The 20,665-nt window shown below is 41.3% G+C and overlaps 2 pseudogenes; one reads left to right on the forward strand and one right to left on the reverse strand.

Annotated features, from left to right (window-relative positions):
* The window catches only part of LOC141783118 (alcohol dehydrogenase 1-like), a 30,235-nt pseudogene extending 17,009 nt beyond the window's left edge, over positions 1–13,226 (reverse strand).
* On the forward strand, positions 8–7,975 carry LOC141784026 (alcohol dehydrogenase 1-like; annotated as a pseudogene).
* Positions 13,227–20,665: the final 7,439 nt, after the last annotated feature.

Raw genomic sequence — 20,665 nt, forward strand, 5'->3', positions numbered from 1 at the left:
CAGATAAATGAATCTGCTCATTTCTCTTTTATTTTGGTTCCACAGCATCCGGACGGTCCTGAATGTGAGAAAAGGAATTCGCAAAAACAAACAAACGGGGTCTGGGTATCATCGGATATTCCGTTTTTCCTTTGGAATTCAGAAAGGAAAAAACTTTTTTTTATTTTTTCGTTTTAAACCAAAAACCAGAAAACGGCCGTTTTCTCGTTTTTCGTTTCTGAATCAAAAAATGAAAAACGAACCCAAACCGGGCCGTTTTTTTGTTTTTGCGAATTCCTTTTCTCATTATTCGTTTTGAATTGAAGAACGGAAGTCACGTGGGTTTTTCGTTTTTTCGTTTTAAACCACAAACGAAAAACGGAATCACGTGGTGCTCTGTTTGTTTTTTGTTTCCAAACGAAAAACGAAAAAAACAAATTAAAAAAACGATCCGATTTAGTTTCTTCAAGTTTCTTTCTGTCATTTTCTCTTTTGAATCGAAGTGCGGAGAACGGCAGTCACGTGACCAGGAAGTGAAGGCAAACATGTCAAAATAAAAGCCAAGAAGATAGTTTGGTCATTCTATAAAAGTGTAACATTATTTAAGCACAGGATCAAAGTAACAGTAGAAGATAAATAGGCTAAATAAATACACAAATAAGTACATACATAGATATTTTTTTGTTTTGTTCTTTTCATTAACACATGAATGTCTTTTATCCAAAAAGTGTGTGATAAATTACAGGGAGGGTCTCTACAGATGTTATACAGAATTCTCACATAATTGACACTTTTCTCTCTCACACCCTTACTATGGGCTGTTTCTTTATGTCGGCAGGTGAGAAGCACTATGTGGCTAATCCTTTCAACACACCTGACACTTCCACCTGATCCCTTGCACTCCATTAGGAAGACTGTAGCCGAGTAGTTCTATATCATGATAATGATGATTTTTCAACCAGCGATTATGACATTAATGCCAGCTAGACAGAATAAAGCTCTGTCTGTCATGACAATACTGTACTGGACTGAAGGCCACTCCATCACTCTAGATACTGTAGATTTAACAGATACCTGCTGTCTTCAGACGGCTGTAAAGAGTCACCCGAGTAAAGGAAAGGCTTTCAGTACAGTTCTATTGTCATGACAGACAGAGCTTTATTCTGTCTAGCTGGCATTAATGTCATAACCACTGGTTGAAAAATCAGCCTTATCATGATGTCGAACAAATTAACTAAATTACATATTATACCAAATAGACTAGAAATTATTGAAAAGCCTCATAAACCACCAAACAGAATACAGAAAGTTAATGATTTCAGTTTTTTAGTGAACTGTTGGATTTATTATGTACAAAAGTGCTTACAATGACCTGAAATAACCTGCTTATAAGGGAAGCTGAAAACTGTTGTATTGTTTCATGATTGCTCAATAACTGTCTCTCAATTATTAGCTTCTAAGGGCATAACTCAGGGTGAAGGAATGAAGGACTTGGGGCTGTTCAGTTGTTGTTGCACTGTTTTGTTCCTTGAGGAGGTGATTCGGTGACTGTAGATTTCTATATAGTCACATTGTAATAATCTCCGGCAGCATTTGGAGAGGCTTTGAACTACTCAAGGGCGAGGACAGGGGGGAGGCACACGGGACTGCATGTTCTGTTCTTTTCACAAGGTCACGGGAGGATGGAGTCAGAAGAAGAAACAAAAAAGAAGATATGCAGCAAAAACATCACGTGCCATAAGCTCATGACTATTGATATTGTGTAAACCATAAAAACGCTGGATCAGGGATAGCTCGGGGTTCAGACTTCGCGAACTGACCCATGCATTGTATGTTGTCAGGGACACGTTGATTGGATCCAAAATTCTGTAAACTCTGTTATCTTACTTATGCAACATTAATTGTTCGGAATAAATTGTATTATTATGCTTTAACCCGTCTGTTTGGAAAATCTCTTTGTCACACAAGATTAACCAACACGTAACTGTGCCCTGACCTCTTGGAGGTAGAGGGCCGGTTCCTTCAGAACTCAGGCTGATTAATCCTCATATTAGACTATGATGTCTGAAGGTTGGCAAACATGCTGATCAACCATACTTATCTATCATTGATCATGTTTATTGACTTGACTTTTCATCTATAAATGCGTCAAAATTGAAAATTTGACTGAAAAGAAAATCCTTGGGGATTGAGGAGTGGTGACCTCTGACCCCTACGGTGGGTAACGTCACAGAAGGCCCACTCATAAAATGCACTGACTTCACTGGTACCGAATCTCCCTCCAAACTAAATTGTAAAGCTGACGGCCCCTCAATATGAACTGATCAATACAATCAAACTTTATTGTCCACCAGGGTGGATTTTTCTCTTCGGCTCACAAAACACAGAAAACAACAGACAGCAGTTAGTAAAAAACAGAGACAGGTTATGTTACACATTAAAAACAGTTCATGTCAGTGTCTGTGGCTCAGATCTGCTCAGTCACTGTATTGAGTTAAGAGTATTGATGGCATTTGGGATGAAAGACTTTTTAAACACATGTTTAGTTGCCAGAGGGGCTCTATAGCCCCTCCCGACTGGCTGCAGAGAGGATGGGAGCTATCTGCCAGGATGCTCCTCGCTTTCTTCCTCGTCCTTTCTGTAAAAAGTTGAGTCAAGGGCTTTTGGGGTTTACCACCTATTTTGCCTGCCATTGACACAATCCTAGACAGTTTATTCTTCTATCTACATTGTAGGTGACCGTACCAGGCAGGAAGGTTAAAGGTTAAAATCCTCTCAACAATAGTTTTGTACACTAATTCTAAAATCTGCCGGCTGACACCGAGGCCACTAAGTTTCCTTCGAAGATAAAGTCGCTGTGAGCATCTCTTGAAGATATACTCTGTATTTTCAGAGAAGCTCACCTGGGTGTCCAGGACTGTACCGAGGTATTTAAAGTGTTCCACAGTTTCAACATGTTGGCCATCAAGTGAAACTGGCTCTGTGATCAAATGTTGTTTGACCACATTGATTTCTAGCTGGCTAGTGTGACACCGTGTCTGAAGGGCTGTAGTGTGGGCCAGATAGGCAGCTTCACCTAGTGGGCCTGTTTCCTGTAAAAGGCCAACTAAGGCCATGTCATCCACATACTTAAACAGTCTAAAATGTTTCTCATTGGTCATAAATTCATTAGTAAAAAGAGAGAATAGCACAGAGGAAAGAACACAGCCTTGTGGGCAGCCTGTCTGACATGTTCTCCCTGACACAGACCCTCTGATCCACACAACTAACCCTGTGTTGATGTTGAGATCAAGGAGCCTTTTCAGGAGAATATGCGTCTTCATTGAGTTAAAAGCTGAGCTAAAATCCACAAATAAAGCTCTGGCATAACCTTTAGGATGCATAAGGTGTTTTGTGGACTGTGTTAAGCAGAGTCAGCACAGCGTCGTCTGGGACTCTGTCGCTCTTATTTAAGCGAACTGGAGCAGATCTAGCTTAGTAGCCACTGTGCTGGTCAGGTGGCTGGCAAGAACTCGTTCCATGGTTTTACACAATATGGAGGTTATTGCGATGGGCCAAAGATCATTTGGCTTACTTGCGCCTGGCTTTTTTAGCACAGGCCTAATTATTGTGAATTTCCATGATTTTGGCACAGTGTAGGTGTCTAGGATATATAATTAATTAGGCTTTTTTAGGTACAGTATGTATTTATTTAGCCTATTTATCTTCTACTGTTACCTCGATCATGTGCTTAAATAATGTTACACTTTTATAATATGACCACACTATCTTCTTGGCTTTTATTTTGACATGTTTGCCTTCACTTCCTGGTCACGTGACTGCCGTTCTCCGCACTTCGATTCAAAAGAGAAAATGACAGAAAGAAACTTGAAGAAACTAAATCGGGTCGTTTTTTTAATTTGTTTTTTTCTTTTTTCGTTTGGAAACAAAAAACAAACAGAGCACCACGTGATTCCGTTTTTCGTTTGTGGTTTAAAACGAAAAAAACGAAAAACCCACGTGACTTCCGTTCTTCAATTAAAAACGAATAATGAGAAAAGGAATTCGCAAAAACAAACAAACGGCCCGGTTTGGGTTCGTTTTTCATTTTTTGATTCAGAAACGAAAAACGAGAAAACGGCCGTTTTCTGGTTTTTGGTTTAAAACGAAAAAATAAAAAAACTTTTTTTCCTTTACATTGTGGGGACTCGCCTTCCAAAACTAATTTCATGTGGTGTCACTGCCCTGTAGGTCATCAAGTGCAAGGCAGCAGTGGCCTGGGAACCCAACAAGCCTTTGGTGATTGAGGAGGTTGAGGTGGCCCCGCCCCAGGCCAATGAGATACGCATGAAGGTGAGAGACGTCCGCTATTAGAACACACAGCTGGACAGTTACTGTAGTCGAGGCATTTCACCTAAAATGCGGGTCAACCACACCTCATACAAATTGCGACAAAAACTAACTCAATGTATTTTGTGTCCTCAATATGTTCTAAATGAGAGAAAAAGGAATTGTATGATGGAAAAGTTTTGAAAGTCATCTAAATATTAACATACCAAAAACACCTTTTCAGACATATTTTGATGACTGTACAAGCCTACATCGTTGTGCCTGCTAGATTTGACCATGCTGCATTTTTTCCTCGGAGCGCAAAAATAAATGAATTATTATGAACATTGGTCTGGTCTGATTCTACCCAGATCTTCCCTGTCAAATACAAATATCCCAAAGTAATTGTATTTCAAATACAAGTAACTACGAAATACTGCCCATCTCTGATTGTAACCTTTTCAAATATGAAATAATTATTGCCACTTGTGCGGATGGTGGCCATTTTTTAATTTCCTGGATTTCAAGATTGTCCCTCCAGATTATTCACCCTTTCTGTATGTCGAAGAGGATGCCTTTAGGGGTACATTACAAGTAATATAGTTTTTGTTGCAATTGATGTGAGGTCAATTTATATTATTCCTGGACTACTGCACTTGTTTTTGTCAGCCTCACTCTGTTGTGCACTGGTAGTCACAAAAGTGTATCATTATATAAAAATACTACTTAGCCATACCATTTAGTGATATGTTTGATATTAACGCTAAATGTGAGAAGGATACCAACCACAGAATAATCGTGACTGATATTCACAACAATATAAAAGTGTCAATATAATGTGAAAGTGTTGCTAGTACTTACATTACAACGCATATCTCCAGGAGTAGAAGAGATTCTTTGCGTAGACCAGGCCGGTTTCCGCAAGGGCCGCAGCACAGGAGAACAAGTACTGGCCCTAACCACCTTCATCGAAAATGGTTTTGAGCGCAAACTGAAGACAGGAACAGTATTCCTCGACCTCACAGCTGCCTACGATACTGTTTGGCACAAAGGCCTCCTGCTAAAACTCACAAAAGCACTCCCTGCCTGGGCAACAGCAACTATTAAAACTCTGCTAACTAACCGGAGGTTCAGAGTTCACCTTGGACAGAATAAGAGTGCATAGAGAAAACAGTCAAACGGGCTCCCACAAGGGTCAGTCCTCGCCCCAACCCTGTTTAACCTTTACACAAATGACCTACCACCACTAAATCCCGTAAATTCATCTACGCTGATGACATCTGTCTGGCAACCCAAGCACCAGACTTTGACTCTCTGGAACAGGTGCTCACGGAAGACCTCGCAAAGCTGGACCAGTACTGCAAAACCTGGCGCCTAAAACCAAGCCCCGCTAAAACAGTCTCCAGTGTATTCCACCTCAACAACGCAAAAGCTGCTTCAGAGCTAAATATCCAACTCAGCGGACTTAAGCTGAAGCACGCCCTCAACCCAACTTACCTGGGAGTGACACTTGACAGGACCCTATCCTTCAAGGAACACCTGAAAGGAACGGCAGCTAAGGTGAAGACTAGAAACAACCTGCTCTGTAAGCTCGCTGGCTCAAAATGGGGGGCAGCAGCCCCCACATTGCGCACCTCGGCACTGGCCCTTGCTTACTCTGCAGCAGAATACTGTGCCCCTGTTTGGTCCAGGTCACCCCATACACACCATGTGGACACCCAGCTCAACACAACCATGCGAATCATAAGCGGGACTATTCGTTCAACACCACTCCCCTGGCTCCCTGTCCTATCCAATATAACCCCCCCACATATCCGGCGAGTAGCATCTACTCAAAGGATGCTTCAAAAGGTCAAAGACTCTCCCCATCTACCAATCCATGCAGACATCTTCAACCCACCCACTGCCCGTCTTCCATCTAGACGACCGATATGGAAGAATACCCCACCAGCCGACTTCACCACCCAATCAGCTTGGGAAAAGGAATGGGAGTCCAAGGATGTCCCAAACAAACATCTGGTGTCAGACCCCACCCAACAGGTCCCTGGCACCAACCTGCCAAGGATACAGTGGTCAACTCTTAATAGATTCAGGTCCGGACATGGCCCCTGCTTGGCCAGCCTTCACAAATGGGGCAGCAGCCCAAGCCCATTGTGTGCCTGTGGAGAGGTGCAAACAATGGAACACATCATTGAAGCTTACCCGCTCCACAGTCTAAAAGGAGGGTTAGACACCCTCCATACAGCAGACCAGGAGGCAACTGCATGGCTCAAGGACTTTGCATTCGCTAAATAAAAATAAACTGCTGAACCCCCTGACAGTGAACACTCTAGTCAGCCTGTCCCCTTAATTGTCTTCGTGTTTTCATTGTTTGGTTACTGTCTTTGGTGCAGATTGTGGCGACTGCAGTGTGCCATTCGGACTTGTACCACCTTTTTGAAAGGATGCATAAAGACGGCTTCCCAGTAGTCCTCGGCCACGAGGCAGCCGGCATCGTAGAGAGCGTCGGGCCTGGAGTCACTGAATATCAGCCAGGTCAGTTTCAATTGGTACAACATGTCTGTGTATTGAGTAGCCTACGTAGCTGGGATGTGCTTAGTTTAGCTAAGTTTAGCGTAAAGAATGGACACAGCTAGCCTGGTTCTGTCCAAAGTGAACAATATGGCTGTCACATTTCATTCAAAATTCCATCTTCTTGACTTTTTAAAAAACAATCAGCTCTTGTGATCAAAACTTCTAAAGATCACTGCTAATTAATTAAGTTGTGTCTTGTTAATTTAATCCGTACATTGACAGAAAATGTAAAAATGACAATTTGGGGTCGAAGTGTATAAGGGATGTAAACTGAGGCCTCTCTGTGTAAGAGATAATATTATTTTACACACATCTAAAAGTTGGCCTAAATTCCTTTGGCTTTCACATGGCAATTTTGTCTTTCAGGAGACAAGGTTATCCCTCTGTTCCTCACCCAGTGTAGAGAATGTCGCTTCTGTAAGAGTCTTGTGTTAAAGGTTGGGGTGTTAGTGTGCTGGTTGGCTGGACAGACCTGTACGATGTTGCTACTCGGCCCATTCAACTAATCGGTGGACGGACATGGAAGGGCTCCACATTTGGAGGTGAGACAAATATGACCATCGCCACTGACTAATGAATCTCTGGTAACTAAATGGTTGTGGGCGTATGTTCTGCAACTCTCTAGCTAGTTGTATTCTGGATGAAGACTCCATGCTCTTTTGTGGCTCAGGCTTTAAGGGTAGGGATGGCGTGCCTCAGATGGTTAAAGCCTATCTGGACAAGAAGGTGAAGCTGGATGAATTCATCACTCACAACATGACTTTGGACCAGGTCAATGATGCCATTGAGCTGATGAAGCGTGGTGAATGGTATATTAACACTCCTATACTTTCTCCACAATTCATGATTCAACGACAACACAAATATATAAATCTGATCATTTCACTTTCCTCTTGTTCCACAGCATCCGGACGGTCCTGAATGTTTCTCCACAATAAGACCGCTGTGTCGCTTTTAGTGACACTCAACACTATTCAGTGGATTATCATCAGTTTTCATATAACAAAAGCTGTTGAAATTACTATTCCAATATACAGTAAGTCCAACTATAATAAAATTGCACTTTTGTGTGCTACAGCATATCAGCTCTATAAATCAATTGTCGAAACCAAAAGGGAGAAATTTATATTTTCATTTGGTTTCATGATGGCGCCCTGTAGTTTTGCATTAACAACACAGATAAATGAATCTGCTCATTTCTCTTTTATTTTGGTTCCACAGCATCCGGACGGTCCTGAATGTGAGAAAAGGAATTCGCAAAAACAAACAAACGGGGTCTGGGTATCATCGGATATTCCGTTTTTCCTTTGGAATTCAGAAAGGAAAAAACTTTTTTTTATTTTTTCGTTTTAAACCAAAAACCAGAAAACGGCCGTTTTCTCGTTTTTCGTTTCTGAATCAAAAAATGAAAAACGAACCCAAACCGGGCCGTTTTTTTGTTTTTGCGAATTCCTTTTCTCATTATTCGTTTTGAATTGAAGAACGGAAGTCACGTGGGTTTTTCGTTTTTTCGTTTTAAACCACAAACGAAAAACGAAATCACGTGGTGCTCTGTTTGTTTTTTGTTTCCAAACGAAAAACGAAAAAAACAAATTAAAAAAACGATCCGATTTAGTTTCTTCAAGTTTCTTTCTGTCATTTTCTCTTTTGAATCGAAGTGCGGAGAACGGCAGTCACGTGACCAGGAAGTGAAGGCAAACATGTCAAAATAAAAGCCAAGAAGATAGTTTGGTCATTCTATAAAAGTGTAACATTATTTAAGCACAGGATCAAAGTAACAGTAGAAGATAAATAGGCTAAATAAATACACAAATAAGTACATACATAGATATTTTTTTGTTTTGTTCTTTTCATTAACACATGAATGTCTTTTATCCAAAAAGTGTGTGATAAATTACAGGGAGGGTCTCTACAGATGTTATACAGAATTCTCACATAATTGACACTTTTCTCTCTCACACCCTTACTATGGGCTGTTTCTTTATGTCGGCAGGTGAGAAGCACTATGTGGCTAATCCTTTCAACACACCTGACACTTCCACCTGATCCCTTGCACTCCATTAGGAAGACTGTAGCCGAGTAGTTCTATATCATGATAATGATGATTTTTCAACCAGCGATTATGACATTAATGCCAGCTAGACAGAATAAAGCTCTGTCTGTCATGACAATACTGTACTGGACTGAAGGCCACTCCATCACTCTAGATACTGTAGATTTAACAGATACCTGCTGTCTTCAGACGGCTGTAAAGAGTCACCCGAGTAAAGGAAAGGCTTTCAGTACAGTTCTATTGTCATGACAGACAGAGCTTTATTCTGTCTAGCTGGCATTAATGTCATAACCACTGGTTGAAAAATCAGCCTTATCATGATGTCGAACAAATTAACTAAATTACATATTATACCAAATAGACTAGAAATTATTGAAAAGCCTCATAAACCACCAAACAGAATACAGAAAGTTAATGATTTCAGTTTTTTAGTGAACTGTTGGATTTATTATGTACAAAAGTGCTTACAATGACCTGAAATAACCTGCTTATAAGGGAAGCTGAAAACTGTTGTATTGTTTCATGATTGCTCAATAACTGTCTCTCAATTATTAGCTTCTAAGGGCATAACTCAGGGTGAAGGAATGAAGGACTTTGGGCTGTTCAGTTGTTGTTGCACTGTTTTGTTCCTTGAGGAGGTGATTCGGTGACTGTAGATTTCTATATAGTCACATTGTAATAATCTCCGGCAGCATTTGGAGAGGCTTTGAACTACTCAAGGGCGAGGACAGGGGGGAGGCACACGGGACTGCATGTTCTGTTCTTTTCACAAGGTCACGGGAGGATGGAGTCAGAAGAAGAAACAAAAAAGAAGATATGCAGCAAAAACATCACGTGCCATAAGCTCATGACTATTGATATTGTGTAAACCATAAAAACGCTGGATCAGGGATAGCTCGGGGTTCAGACTTCGCGAACTGACCCATGCATTGTATGTTGTCAGGGACACGTTGATTGGATCCAAAATTCTGTAAACTCTGTTATCTTACTTATGCAACATTAATTGTTCGGAATAAATTGTATTATTATGCTTTAACCCGTCTGTTTGGAAAATCTCTTTGTCACACAAGATTAACCAACACGTAACTGTGCCCTGACCTCTTGGAGGTAGAGGGCCGGTTCCTTCAGAACTCAGGCTGATTAATCCTCATATTAGACTATGATGTCTGAAGGTTGGCAAACATGCTGATCAACCATACTTATCTATCATTGATCATGTTTATTGACTTGACTTTTCATCTATAAATGCGTCAAAATTGAAAATTTGACTGAAAAGAAAATCCTTGGGGATTGAGGAGTGGTGACCTCTGACCCCTACGGTGGGTAACGTCACAGAAGGCCCACTCATAAAATGCACTGACTTCACTGGTACCGAATCTCCCTCCAAACTAAATTGTAAAGCTGACGGCCCCTCAATATGAACTGATCAATACAATCAAACTTTATTGTCCACCAGGGTGGATTTTTCTCTTCGGCTCACAAAACACAGAAAACAACAGACAGCAGTTAGTAAAAAACAGAGACAGGTTATGTTACACATTAAAAACAGTTCATGTCAGTGTCTGTGGCTCAGATCTGCTCAGTCACTGTGTTGAGTTAAGAGTATTGATGGCATTTGGGATGAAAGACTTTTTAAACACATGTTTAGTTGCCAGAGGGGCTCTATAGCGCCTCCCGACTGGCTGCAGAGAGGATGGGAGCTATCTGCCAGGATGCTCCTCGCTTTCTTCCTCGTCCTTTCTGTAAAAAGTTGAGTCAAGGGCTTTTGGGGTTTACCACCTATTTTGCCTGCCATTGACACAATTCTAGACAGTTTATTCTTCTATCTACATTGTAGGTGACCGTACCAGGCAGGAAGGTTAAAGGTTAAAATCCTCTCAACAATAGTTTTGTACACTAATTCTAAAATCTGCCGACTGACACCGAGGCCACTAAGTTTCCTTCGAAGATAAAGTCGCTGTGAGCATCTCTTGAAGATATACTCTGTATTTTCAGAGAAGCTCACCTGGGTGTCCAGGACTGTACCGAGGTATTTAAAGTGTTCCACAGTTTCAACATGTTGGCCATCAAGTGAAACTGGCTCTGTGATCAAATGTTGTTTTGTGCAGCACATGATTAATTCTTTCGTCTCGGCCACATTGATTTCTAGCTGGCTAGTGTGACACCGTGTCTGAAGGGCTGTAGTGTGGGCCAGATAGGCAACTTCACCTAGTGGGCCTGTTTCCTGTAAAAGGCCAACTAAGGCCATGTCATCCACATACTTAAACAGTCTAAAATGTTTCTCATTGGTCATAAATTCATTAGTAAAAAGAGAGAATAGCACAGAGGAAAGAACACAGCCTTGTGGGCAGCCTGTCTGACATGTTCTCCCTGACACAGACCCTCTGATCCACACAACTAACCCTGTGTTGATGTTGAGATCAAGGAGCCTTTTCAGGAGAATATGCGTCTTCGTTGAGTTAAAAGCTGAGCTAAAATCCACAAATAAAGCTCTGGCATAACCTTTAGGATGCATAAGGTGTTTTGTGGACGGTGTTAAGCAGTCAGCACAGCGTCGTCTGGGACTCTGTCGCTCTTATTTAAGCGAACTGGAGCAGATCTAGCTTAGTAGCCACTGTGCTGGTCAGGTGGCTGGCAAGAACTCGTTCCATGGTTTTACACAATATGGAGGTTATTGCGATGGGCCAAAGATCATTTGGCTTACTTGTACCTGGCTTTTTTAGCACAGGCCTAATTATTGTGAATTTCCATGATTTTGGCACAGTGTAGGTGTCTAGGATATATAATTAGGCTTTTTTAGGTACAGTATGTATTTATTTAGCTTATTTATCTTCTACTGTTACCTCAATCATGTGCTTAAATAATGTTACACTTTTATAATATGACCACACTATCTTCTTGGCTTTTATTTTGACATGTTTGCCTTCACTTCCTGGTCACGTGACTGCCGTTCTCCGCTCCTCGATTCAGAAGAGAAAATGACAGAAAGAAACTTGAAGAAACTAAATCGGATCGTTTTTTTTTTATTTTTTTTTTTCGTTTTTCGTTTGGAAACAAAAAACAAACAGAGCACCACGTGATTCCGTTTTTCGTTTGTGGTTTAAAACGAAAAAACGAAAAAACCCACGTGACTTCCGTTCTTCAATTAAAAACGAATAATGAGAAAAGGAATTCGCAAAAACGGCCCGGTTTGGGTTCGTTTTTCATTTTTTGATTCAGAAACGAAAAACGAGAAAACGGCCGTTTTCTGGTTTAAAACGAAAAAATAAAAAAACGTTTTCCTTTCTGAATTCCAAAGGAAAAACGGAATATCCGATGATACCCAGACCCAGACCCAGACCTTACATCCATGATTCTGCTGATATACACAGTTCTTTTTTGCATATTTCATTCTCTTTTGTTAAATAAATGAATTGATTTAAACATTTATCAGAGTGTGTCTCCATATTTGCCATGGCCCTGAGAGCCAGGCTGTGACACTATATGTCAGCATTCACACACACACACATTCATACACTGATGGCAGGACACTTCAACATGTGGACGGTAGGAGCCGGAGATCGAACCACCGACCTTCAGATTGATGGGCCAGCCGCTCTACCTCTGAGCCACAGCAGCCCCATGATGAATTATCCCACTATCATCTTTTGTTTATTTTAGCTTACAATCCCCTCATCGTTTCCAATATCAACAGTTACACAAAACTGTCTGGATAGTGTCAAATTGTGCACCAAGTCAAAACAGAACAAGAGACATTTTACAGAGACAAGAGGGGTGGGGGGGGAATAGAAAGTAACAGACAGAGGGAGTATTTTCAGGTTAAACTACCCTAAAACTTAGCAATTACATAACAATTGCACATTTTATTGCAGTAAAATGAAGATATTTCACTTTGTTTAGGTGAAATAGTTAATGTTCCTGCATATCTTAAACCATATACATGCTTATTTCAGGTATCAACTTTCTGTTACACCCCTGAATCAGCTTCACATGCACTAACGTGAACAGCACACAATACAGGAGCACACAATAATCTCAAATTCATGTAAATTAATGTGATATTGTTAAATATCTTTTTGATGTTTTGTTCCAGTAATTTTTAATGTGTGTGTGTGTGTGTGCATAAATACAAAGATGTGTCATGTGACATAGGCAATATTCATGCACATGCACATATTGCAATGAAACTAATGAAAACATCACATAAATATCAATGACCGCATGTTGAATTATACTTACCTTTCCAGCTGTGGCCATTTTTGCTGCAAAAATCTGAGTAAACAAGCGAGAGAGGAGTTAAGAGAGGAGTACAGCTGCAGCAGGACGGGATTAGGGAGGAGAAAACAAGAGGTACTTGACATCTGGTTTTATTTTGTGTCCGTAGAAACCAGTTTGGCAAACATTCAGATGGGCAGGGACTTCGAATTTCTTTGCCTTTACTTTGAGAATACCATTGGTTAGCGGTAACCGTGGGAAAATATTTCCTGCATGTTTATTCCTTGCTGAGATTTAGATGAGAAGATTTATTCCACTCTAACTTGTCATACATTTCTGACACAACTTGTACTTGTCTTTGAAAAGAAATGTCCTCAGAGGGCAAATCATTACACAATCTCATCTCACACCTCCTATCGCATATCAGCTTTGTCCTCAACAGTTTAGTCTATTAGGATCCCCATTAACTGACGCCCCAATTTCTTATCTGATACACAGTTTGGGTTAAAGATAACACTGTGTGTGTCCAGGTGTGTGTTGTGATGGTGAATGTCTCTCACCTTGATGCGGACCTCGTTTTCCTGGGGCGGTGCGACCTCGATGTCCTCAATCACCAAAGGCTGGTTGGGCTCCCAGACCACTGCTGCCTTGCACTTGATGACCTAGAGGACAGTGACACCACATGGAATTACCCAACATGAGATATAACAAATACTACTGGGGACTGTTACGGTTTCACTTTACTGGGGGGAGGGGGGGGGTTACACACAAGTAAGTAAGTAATCAGTAATTAAGGAGTCGTAACTATTTTTTTTGCCGCTCAGCAGCTGATTCAGAGTTAATCAGGAACGACTGATAAAAGTGGTCAGTATGATCAAGTCACATATATTCATGAACTAATGAACTAAATTAATATAGGATTCAGTTCACACTTGTCCTGTTGGAAAATGAACCTTCGCCCCAGTCTGAGGTCCAGAGCGCTCTGGAGCAGGTTTTCAACAAGGATGATTCAGGCCACTGTGCTCATTGGGACCTTCAATGCTGCAGAAATTTTTCTGTACCCTTCCCCAGATCTGTGCCTCAATACAATCCTGTCTCGGAGGTCTACAGACAAGATCATGCGCATTTTCATGATTGCTCTCTGTTTTTTTTGCTACGGAAGCTGAGAGCTGCCATGGTTGGATCGAATTATTCATCATTATCATGATCTTGGGAAAACAAAAGCTCATTAAGCAGCATCCTTGTTTAGGTACTAGATGTGCTGTGTTTAATCCTGATTCAATCTTTCAATCTGACAATATGTACAAATGACCTTGGTCACTCTTGGCCTTTGTTTGGTCAAAGTCTTCTCGTTACCGACCGGGTGCAAATGTCCAGCACGTTATCATTGATATAACCTTTAGGATGCATAAGGTGTTTTGTGGACTGTGTTAAGCAGAGTCAGCACAGCGTCGTCTGGGACTCTGTCGCTCTTATTTTAGTACTCAATACACAGACATGTTGTACCAATTGAAACTGACCTGGCTGATATTCAGTGACACTGCATTTGATAAAATAAAGCACCTGTGAGATATGACAAAAAGTAGACCTCCGGGGTCTGCGGTGACCCCAGTCGGTAGGATGAGGGTTAAAGAAAAAACACTCTGAAACTCAGGGTGAGGTTAATTTGTACATTAAATAGGTTGGTAGGATAAGGGTTAAATATGTGCTGGAATATTGCGTACACAAATATTATTCATTTGAGATTCTTGTGTGCTCCTGTATTGTGTGGAGAAAAAAAAGACAAATACATCTGATTGACAAAGAGCTTTGACACTGTTTACACAAAAGAAGTTGGTAAACTTTTCAAGTAAAGGCGTGGACTGGCTGTCCACCTCAAGGTGTGACTGTCTGTCTTTATAGCTTGAGCACTTGGTGTGGAAGTTAGTATTTACACAGACCGTTCTCAGTGGACTTTTCAGTGCGGTACAGTGCATGTGTCAACATGCACTGATAACGTGAGCACACAAAACCATGCTAAATAAAAATAAACTGCTGAACCCCCTGACAGTGAACACTCTAGTCAGCCTGTCCCCTTAATTGTCTTCGTGTTTTCATTGTTTGGTTACTGTCTTTGGTGCAGAGTCCCAGACGACGCTGTGCTGACTCTGCTTAACACAGTCCACAAAACACCTTATGCAATTTGTCGGTGCTAGGATCTGATATCACTATAGCAGGAGGTGTGGACAAAACCACACCTCCTGCTAAAAAAGCCAGGCAATACAGGCTGTACAGGCAATACAGGCTATAGGCTGCAATACATTGGTCTTTTAAGACTGTACCAGTGAAGTCAGTGCATTTTATGAGTGGGCCTTCTGTGACGTTACCCACCGTAGGGGTCAGAGGTCACCACTCCTGACACTTAATGTGAGTTTTAGCAGGAGGCCTTTGTGCCAAACAGTATCGTAGGCAGCTGTGATATGGGTGTAGTTCAAAGCCTGAGTTATTAATATGGGTACAGCGGCTACACGCGTTCGAGTGTAGCCGCTGTACCCTCCTCCTAGCTCAGGTGCACAGTGTTATATCTTTTTAGCATGGAATAAAAAGCTTCTCCCTGGAGAAGCTAGCCAGACAAACACTGGCTAGTGTGACACCGTGTCTGAAGGGCTGTAGTGTGGGCCAGATAGGCACTGGTTCGACTTTGGACTCTTACAGAAGCGACATTCTCTACACTGGGCGACGGACAGAGGGATGACCTTGTCTCCTGAAAGACAACTGAATTGAACGACCGGTCCATGACTCCCACATTCCCAACACATTCCAGGGAGAAGTCCACTCCTCCGTTGGTCATGTCAGACAGCACCTGGTTGATGGGTTTACTGTGATCTTTGGGGTTCACAAAGTCAGTCGCACTCGTTTTTTTTTTATTTTGGTTCCACAGCATCCGGACGGTCCTGAATGTTTCTCCACAATGAGACCGCTGTGTTGCTTTCAATGACACTTTAAATAGAGCGTTCAGAGACATGACAGACAATGCTGTAGACACGTAAATGCTGTATTTCTATTGTAAGATCATTATCATGATCTTGGGAAAACAACATCCAGGAGCTGAAATAGTTACGACTCCTTAATTACTGAAGTAATTAATCAAGTCGGTTCAGACTGAGGAGACAATGGAGTGGAAGGCAGGATATGAGTTGTTATTGAGCTCACCATCCATTCTCACACTGGTTCGACTTTGGACTCTTACAGAAGCGACATTCTCTACACTGGGCGACGGACAGAGGGATGACCTTGTCTCCTGAAAGAATGACCGGTCCATGACTCCCACATTCCCAACACATTCCAGGGAGAAGTCCACTCCTCCCTTTCTGAATTCCAAAGGAAAAACATAAGAGATATTCAAGTTTAATACAAGATTTTTTCGTTTTTCGTTTGGAAACAAAAAACAAACAGAGCACCACGTGATTCCGTTTTTCGTTTGTGGTTTAAAACTCACACTATGATTTTTGTGTGCTACAGCATATCGGCTCTATAAATCAATTGTCGAAACCAAATGGGAGAAATTTATATTAATCTTGGTTAGATGTCAGGGTTTGGCAATGTTTATGTAAATAAAACTGGACAACCTGCTGTCTTCAGACGGCTGTAAAGAGTCACCCGAGTAAAGGAAAGGCTTTCAGTACAGTTCTATTGTCATGACAGTGCGACCGAATCACCTCCTCAAGGAACAAAACAGTGCAACAACAATACAATGTATCTATTTCGTTCAAAAAATAGACTAGAAATTATTGAAAAGCCTCATAAACCACCAAACAGAATACAGAAAGTTAATGATTTCAGTTTTTTAGTGAACTGTTGGATTTATTATGTACAAAAGTGCTTACAATGACCTGAAATAACCTGCTTATAAGGGAAGCTGAAAACTGTTGTATTGTTTCATGATTGCTCAATAACTGTCTCTCAATTATTAGCTTCTAAGGGCATAACTCAGGGTGATAAATTTGCAAAAAATTCTAAAATTCTGTTTCCACTTTGTCATTATGATGTATTGAGTGTAGATTGATATTGCACCTCTATATACGGTCATTAATCAAATATTGCACAGAGTTAACCAATTTCTGTTTGTTAACCTAAAGTAACAAACAGAACTGACTCTTGGACACTCAAGGTTAGGTAATGTGACCTAAACCTGTTTCCACTGATCATCCTTGAGATGTTTCTATGGATGTTTCCTCCTGAAACATTGTATTCAACACATCTCTACCAGTCTAGCAAGTTTTTTATGCTGCCTAGGGACTGATGCGTCCGTAGGAAAAACAGAGAGCAATCATGAACTGTGGGTGAAGGTGAGCGGCTATCTAAACGGCTCTGCACCCCTCGTTCGTATCGAGCTGTATTCGTTGAGTCACCTCAATTACGTCCTCAGGGGGCTTTTACAGTGGTTCCAATCATTGACTTTGTCAAGTGTTTAACTTTTTTATGTCTGTGGATTGTGGATACTTATGTCAATGTGATATTTCAGTTTGTCCTTTTTAATAAATTTGCAAAAAATTCTAAATAATACAAACCCAAATTAAACTGTCAGTCGCACTTGGTTTTTAAGCTGAAGCACGCCCTCAACCCAGCTTTTCCTTTCTGAATTCCAAAGGAAAAACGGAATATCCGATGATACCCAGACCCCGTTTGTTTGTTTTTGCGAATTCCTTTTCTCATTATTCGTTTTGAATTGAAGAACGGAAGTCACGTGGGTACTAACCCTTAATTTCTCCCTTTTGGTTTTGACAATTGATTTATAGAGCCGATATGCTGCAGCACACAAATCAATGCAATTTTATTATAGTTGGACTTATATGTGGTAAACACATTGCAACTTTCTTTGGAATCAGAGTCAGTTCACCATCAGTTCTTCTACTCTGTTTCTCAACAGGCTGAATACAACAGACCCATAAACAACTGTCCTCAAAGCAAACTTTAACCTTTTTTTCACCCATTGTGCTGACATGTTGCGACAACAGGAAACCTCAACAAAAGAGTCCAACAAGAGACACACAAAACTCTCCAATGTCCTCTCATACTGTACGCAATCCTTCTGTTAACACAAACACTTGACTGAGTAACAATCAGATCCTTTCAACCATCATAGCTAAATGTTAACTTATTTCTTCTCAAAACATTATTAGTTATATAATGAAATTTGTGTCCGTCTTCTTCACAATGACTGACTGAGTGTCCCTACCCCCTGATAGTCTGTGATACTTTAAATTAAGACCCATACATTTGGACCATCTATTCTATTTTATGCATTTTAACTGCAATACATTGGTCTTTTAAAAACATTAATTAAAACAGAAACAGAAAACAATGATATGAAGTCATTAGGAACAAATACATTTACAAAGTCATGAAAAATTGCATTTGATAAAATAAAGCACCTGTGAGATATGACAAAAAGTAGACCTCCGGGGTCTGCGGTGACCCCAGTCGGTAGGATGAGGGTTAAAGAAAAAACTAAAAAACACCTCAAAATATGAATGTCCACATGTTGGATTATATACTTACCTTACCAGCTGTGGCCATTTTTGCAGAGAGGAGTTATGAGAGGAGTACAGCTGCAGCAGGACGGGATTAGGGAGGAGAGAACAAGAGGTCCTTGACATCTGTTTTTATATTGTGCCAGTAGAAACCAGTTTGGCAAACATTCAGATGGGCAGGGACTTTGAATGGTGTGACATTACTTTGAGACTACCATTGGTTAGGGGTAACTGGATCACAGTTACAACACAGGATCCCCACCAGGGTTGCGTCCTCAGCCCCCTACTGTGCAAACATGACTGTTTGGCCAGGTTCAGCTCCAACTCCATCATAAAGTTTGCGGACGACACAGTGGTGGTGATGGGTCTGATCTCCGACAACAATGAGAAGGCCTACCTGGAGGAGGTGGCTGAACCTGTCACTCTGGTGCCAGGACAATAGCCTCCTCTTGAACGTCACAAAGGCTAAGGAGCTGATTGTGGACTTTAGGAGAGCACAACAACTGACGTACAAGCCGCTGAGGATGGTGACTACTATGGAGAGGGTGAGCAGCTACAAATACCTGGGAGTCCACATCACGGAGGATCTGACATGGTCTTCACACAGACACTCTGGTAAGAAAGGCAAGGCAGCGCCTTTACCACCGCTGACAGCTGAAGAAATTACTACTACTCTGGAGCTGTAGAGAGCATCCTGACAGGAAGCATCACTGCCTGGTTTGGCAACAGCTCCGCGCAGGACAGGAGGGCTCTGCAGAGAGTAGTGCGTTGGGCCGAACGCACTACTGGAACCACACTACCCCTCCTGTAGGACTTGTACACCAGGAGGTGTAGAACCAGAGCCTGTAGGATTATGAAGGATCCTCACCACCCAAACAATGGACAGTCCCAGCTGCTACGGTCAGGCAAGCGCCTCCGCAGCCACGCTGCCAAAACAGAAAGACTGAGAGGGAGTTTCTTTCCCCAGGCTTCATTCTACACACAATACACCATAATGATAACGTGAAAAAAGTTTTTTTTAAGTTTTTGAAAATTTATTAAAAATAAAAAACGAAAAGTTCACATGTACATAAGTATTCACAGCCTGTGCCATGACACTCAAAATTTAGCTCAGGTGCATCCTGTTTCCACTGATCATCCTTGAGATGTTTCTACAACTTGATTGGAGTCCACTTGTTGTAATTTCAGTTGATTGGACATGATTTGGAAAGGCACACACCTGTCTATATAAGGTCCCACAGTTGACAGTGCATGTCAGAGCACAAACCAAGCCTTGAAGTCTAAGGAATTGTCTGTAGACCTCCGAGACAGGATTGTATTGAGGCACAGATCTGGGGAAGGGTACAGAAAAATTTCTGCAGCATTGAAGGTCCCAATGAGCACAGTGGCCTGAATCATCCTTGTTGAAAACCTGCTCCAGAGCGCTCTGGACCTCAGACTGGGGCGAAGGTTCATTTTCCAACAGGACAACTACCCTAAGCACACAGCCAAGATAACAGAGGAGTGGCTTAGGGACAACTCTGAGAATGTCCGTGAGTGGCCCAGCCAGAGTCCTGACTTGAACCCAATCGAACATCTCTGGAGAGACCTGAAAATGGCTGTGCACCAACGGTTCCCATCCAACCTGACAGAGCTGGAGAGGATCTGCAGAGAAGAATGGCAGAAACTCCCCCAAATCCAAAACCAAGAAGACTCAATGCTGTAATCTCTGCCAAAGGTGCTTCAACTAAGTACTGAGTAAAGGGTCTGAATACTTATGTCAATGTGATATTTCAGTTTGTCCTTTTTAATAAATTTGCAAAAAATTCTAAAATTCTGTTTCCACTTTGTCATTATGATGTATTGAGTGTAGATTGATGAAGGAAAAACATATTTTATTGATTTTAGCATAAGGCTGCAACATAACAAAATGTGAAAAAAGGGAAGGGGTCTGAATACTTTCTGAAGGCACTGTATATTTATATTCCACATTGCATACTGACCCCTCCTATTGTAAATATAATACCTTTGTCCCTTCAATTTG

This window comes from Sebastes fasciatus, chromosome 15, assembly GCF_043250625.1.
Source record: "Sebastes fasciatus isolate fSebFas1 chromosome 15, fSebFas1.pri, whole genome shotgun sequence".
Classification (NCBI taxonomy): domain Eukaryota; kingdom Metazoa; phylum Chordata; class Actinopteri; order Perciformes; family Sebastidae; genus Sebastes; species Sebastes fasciatus.